This window comes from Cajanus cajan, chromosome 5, assembly GCF_000230855.2.
Source record: "Cajanus cajan strain Asha chromosome 5, NIPB_CcT2T_4, whole genome shotgun sequence".
Taxonomy (NCBI): Eukaryota; Viridiplantae; Streptophyta; class Magnoliopsida; order Fabales; family Fabaceae; genus Cajanus; species Cajanus cajan.
The window spans coordinates 71,811,591-71,817,590 of NC_138521.1; positions in this window are offsets into that span (position 1 = coordinate 71,811,591).

Here is a 6,000-nt window from a genome sequence, read left to right on the forward strand (position 1 = left end):
AACGAATCCTCTTCTATCTCAACCAAAAATCATTCATCAACAACCAGCTAATGAGTTTCTAAGACTTATTCTCAACCAAAAACAGTAAACAAAACTAGCTTCCCTTACCTCGGTGAAGAATCTGAGCTTCCGGGAAGAAGAATGGCTCAATGGAGGGGGAGAAACAAACGGAGAAAATGAGAGACTTCAGCTAGCTTCCACTTCACCACTACACAACACCTTGAGAGAGCAAGAAATAGAAGAACAATCAGAAGAAAGGAGAGAGTTTGAGAGAATGCAAGTGAGGGAGAAAAGAGAGGCTCAGCGGGAAGGGGAAGGGAGTGGGTCTCACAACTTTAATGTCTGGTAATTAAAAGAATTTTATTTTGTGATAAATAAAAATCAAAATACCTAAAAATAATCATATGACTGTTTATAAATACGTTAAGTCATCATAACATAGTACATTCTTTTCTTTTCTAACATCACATTATCAAAAGGAGACTGAGAGATAGCTAAAGGGTTGTCTCAAGAGAGTACGTCTTGGTATGGAAGGTCAAACCGCACTACTCACTTTATCATCACTTGTTCAAGTACACTTCTGCTTATAATTCTTAGTAATTAACATAATAAATTTTAGGTTATATAAATGATAATTTTCATCAAATACTTAAGTTTGGTTTTAACACTATTTTCTACCCGCAACTTATATTTGGTAGTTCATGTGCTTGGTTCTCCATTTGCAAAGATTTTGATACTCCTCAATAAGGATTCAAGTTTAATATAGGTAAGGGTAATTTGTTTGTCTAGTTAGTTTGATAGATGGAACCTTTACGGGTCCTTTATGATTGTGCGGATTATGTCCATGTATTAGAATTTAGACTCGCTACTAAGGAAATCTTTCATAATGGTTACTGCCAATGGATCATGCTGACAACTTTGCTTTCCCATATGGCGAGGAGCCTTTTATCTAATGTCTTCCTCAACACTGATCTTTCAGATATGATCACTTGAGAGTTGAGTACTAAAGGTTGTTACACGACCAAGACTGTGTATAGATGACTCATAACGGTAAGATCTGCCATAGAATCCTCCTGTAAAGTTGGCTCATGGATTTGGTCATTGTCACCTCGAAGAACATTAAATTATTTCTTTGGCTTGCTATCCACTGTTCTCTTCCTACTAGTTCTTCTGACACAAGACCTCTAACATGTCCTATGGGAGTGTGGTAAAGCAAAAAGAGTTTGGGAGGCTTTTCTACTTGACATTTCTAGACATCCAACTGATTCAAAATTTTGTATCATTGATTTATAATAGTGCTTGAGAGAAAAACAATAGGACTTTGTTCATGGTTGCTTGCAGGTGCAGTTTGAGGACCAACAACACTACAATCTTTCAAGACAAGGAGACTCCAACTTGGTTGCAAGTGAATACTATTAGGAATATGCATTTACTCATTTAGGTCATATGCAATAACTCATATCAAGTGGTTACCCCCTTCAGCTAATATGGTAAAGTCGAAGTTGTCATGGTAACCTTGACTTGTTAGGATTTAAAGATATTATTTGAGATTGTGATAGGTGTTAACACTAACTTTTTTAGGTTTTTCATTGCTTGGTTTGGTGGTTATGAAACCATCATATGTGAATGAGACTCTAAAAGTGTTCTCTCCTTCGTCAAGGATGGTGTGTCTCCAACTCATTCTCATGCAACGTCATAGACAAATTCAAGGTTATGTCTACTTGTAGTTGAATTCTTGTTGTTACTCATACTCTTAGAGAAGGAAGCCAGTGCACTAACTAGTTGGCTAAGGAAAATGCCTCATTGATTAATAGCCTAGTTATTTGACTTGTGCATCCCTCTAATTTTTACTTGGCTAAAAACCTATTTTGGTCCCTTATAATCTTTTTTTGTTTCAATTTAGTCCCTCATTAATTTTTTGTCTCAATTTAGTCCCAAACTAATTAATTGGTTTCAATTTAGTCCCAAATTAATTAATTAGTTTCAATGTGGGACTTCCGTCCAAATTATTTAAACGAAGTTAACTTTTGGCTCAGAACGGCCTATTCCAAAACTGTGAATAAAATATTCTTTATTTAATTGTGTTTTTGATATTATAATTATGCAATTTTGATCTCTAAGGTTTTAATTGAGTAATTTCAGTCCTTAAAAGATTATATTTGTGTAATTTTAGTCTCACAATTTTTAATTGAACAATTTTAATCTCTCAAATATCATGATTGTGCAATTTTAGTATTTCTCATTAAAAATTTAATAATTTTAAACTTTTAATATATATATATATATATATATATATAATGTTTTAAAACTATATAATTGTTTGTTTATTTAAATTAACGTATATTATTATTTTTTTAATGTATCAAATGATATATATTTATTATTACTAAATAAATAAAATTTATATATTATTAGTATTTTAATATTACTGATAAATTAATATCAATAATATTTTTACTATATTTATAAATAAACTAATAATTTGATAAATATAACTTAATATATATTAATATGCTTTTACAAAAATATAAATATATAAGATCAGATATATATTTCTAATTAATATACTTATATTTTTGTAAAAGTATATTAATATATAACAAATTATATTTATCAAATTATTAGTTTATCTATAAATATATTAATAATATTATTGATATAATATCGAAAATTATAATATACGTTAATTTGAATAGATAAATAATTATTTAATTTTAAAACATTATATATATATTAAAATTATTAATTTTTAATGGGAGAAACAAAAATCATACTGTTATGATATTCGAGGGACTAAAATTGACCAATTAAAAATTGAAGGACCAAAATCGCGGAATTGTAATTCTTTAAGGACTAAAATTATGCAATTAAAATCTTGGAGATCACAAAACTGCACAATTGTAATACTTGAGAGATAAAAAATGCAATTAAACCAATATTCTTGATTAATTTTATTAAAAAATATAATAATTTTGAAAAATATTTTTTTATGGTAAAAATTTTAAAATTACTTATTTTTATAAAATATAATTGTCATATAAATAGAGTAATAATTTTTTCTTTTTCTCTTTCTGCTTGAAAAAATATTTAAATATCACTTTATAATTTTTTGCAACTTATTTAAGATTAAAAGAATAAAATGATAAAAATTAATAAGATAAACATAATAAAATAAAATATAAAAAATATTAATATATTTATTTTATTAGATATAATAACATAATTAAAATATAATTAATAATATATATTTTATAAATTTTTTAATATTTTATATATAAAAAATAAAATAAAACCGGAACGTCCCGTTCTGAAACCGGAACGGGCCGTTTTGGTTGCATTTTCGGTGTGTTAATTTTGCACCTGGAACGGGCTGTTCCGGATGCAAAATTAACACACAGAAAGTGCACCCAGAACGGCCCGTTCCGGTTTCAGAACGAGCCGTTCTGGGTCCAGGTGTTTTCATAAAAATTATCGTCCACGTGACATCCACGTATGCATCTACGTGGCGTCCACGTGGCAAAAAATTAACACCGTTAAAGCAATTTGGACGGAAAGTCCCACATTGAAACCAATTAATTAATTTGGGACTAAATTAAAACCAATTAATTAATTTGGGACCAAATTAAGACAAAAAATTAATGAGGGACTAAATTGAAACAAAAAAGATTATAAGGGACCAAAATAAGTTTTTAGCCTTTTTACTTTTACTTGATCATGTTGATTTTGCAAGAACCTTCTCCCTTAAAGACAATTGGTTCTAATAAAAAAGCATAAAAAATTAAAGAAATAAAGATAAATTTTACCTCATAATAACGACTAATTCTTATACTAATAATGTATAGATGAATATTTTATTCTGATGTAATAGTCGTTATGATTTTACAAAGAAGAAAAAAAAGCATTTTAAATTTTCACAAGGAGAGAAAAAAAAGTATTAAGAAGAGAAGAACGAGAGTTACAATCATTTAAATGAGAGAAGAAGAATGATTTGAAAATAATATTATAAAAATAATAAATAGAAAAATAATGACTATTCAATTTATTTATTTATTTATTATAATTATGTTAAAATTATATCAGTTTCTAATGTTAAGTGTGATTATAAATAAATAAAATTTAGAAAAAGGATTACATTTGAGCAAGATAATTTGCACTTATTTTTTATTATTATAAAGAATAAAATATAGTTACTTGATAGTCTTTTTAATTTTTTTTTTCAACCAATGTTTTTGTGGAAATTTTCCTTCAAAGAATTTTTCACAATTTCCTTAATCTCTTATCATTTTCAATTTATCCTTTTAACCTTTATTTTTAAATTGAAATTCAATTTTTAAAAATAAAATATCAACAATTAAAAGTAAACTTATATTATAATACAAAGTATTTATCATAAATATAAAATATAGTTTAAATTTTAAACATATTTATTTATTGATAAATTTAATTATAATTTAATTTATATATTCAAAAATATTTATTTATTATTTATTTATGTATGATATGATATGTATTTATTATTTTTGGACATATAAAGTGAATGGGCTTATAAGAGACTGGGCTTTGGTCTATAAATTAAGAGTCTTTACTCTCAATTTAAAGCTATAAAATTGTTATCTTGGTAAACAATTTTGTATGCCCAATTTGTAAGAAGACAACCCTAGCCATCACAAGATAAGAGAGTAGTTTTCTCTGATTTTTTTCTTCATGGGTTTAAATCAAGATTGCAAACATTGAATCAAGATTCCTTCTGATATTAGATCAAGCGACAGACATGTATTAATAGTTCTTCAAGGTACAAACATCCTCAAACCTTCATTGTTTTTTTTTTTTTGTCATATGAATATCATGTCATGTATCACTATGTCCCAATATGTAACAATATTTCTTCCAAAAACTTCAATTGGTATCAAAGTATTAATTGATACATCTGATTCTTAGGTAACATCTTATAATATATTTGAATCCAAAAGACCAAACAATGACACTTATTTATTTAAGATCTCAAAACTCTGTTGTTTTATATATTGATCACCATGTTGGTTTAGTATAGTTATACTTCTTCCAACCTAACATCAATCATAATGGAAAAACAAGTTTTATAACAACGTAAAACATTATAGATTATTGTTTTTTTAATCCAGGAAAACTTGATTTTAGATTTTTGTTTTGTATCAACGATTCATAAAAAATCAATTTAGGGTTTTCCTTAGAAATTATGTGAAAAGTAACCTATTTTGTATAGATACGAGTACTGAATATCGATTATGGTTAGAGTTTTTATTATTATTATATTTTTATCAATCATTCATAATATTAGTTTAAATTTTTTCTTATAAATTATAAAAAAATAACTCATGTTGTATAGTGAATTATGTATCATCCATATTTATACATGTTTTAGAGACTAATATGATGAAAAATAATTTTTTAGGGACTAGAAAAATAAAACATCTAAATTATTGGGACTAAAATATCCAAAAATAATTTTTGGGGCTAAAAAAATAATTCACCATAAAAAATATCAACTAAAAGATATTTAGCCAAATTAAAATAAGAAAAACATCTTTATTCTTCACAAATATTGCAAACTCTATTTTCTCTTTTCACGGTTAAAATTGTTGGGATACAAGCAAAATCCCACATCATTCAAACAAGAGGATGAACATGAGTTTATATATACACAGTTGTCTCTATTGATAGAGAGACCTTTTGGGTGGTGTTCAAAAGTAAAACCACGAGGGCTTGGGCCCAAAGTGCACAATATCTCACCAATGTGACATTCATGTCATATTTTTAAAAAAAATGTTTAAAAAAATTTGGTGTACCGAACGTCTCCTAACTTTATTGTACAATAAATGAGAAACCCATTTTAGAATTAAAAAAAAAAACCGTTGATATCTTCATGAGTGCTTCTAACATGAAGTACTTTGGTACATGCCTCATCCATGAGATAGAAAATTTATTGGTAATAGCAAGTTTTCTAACTTGTTTATATTTCCA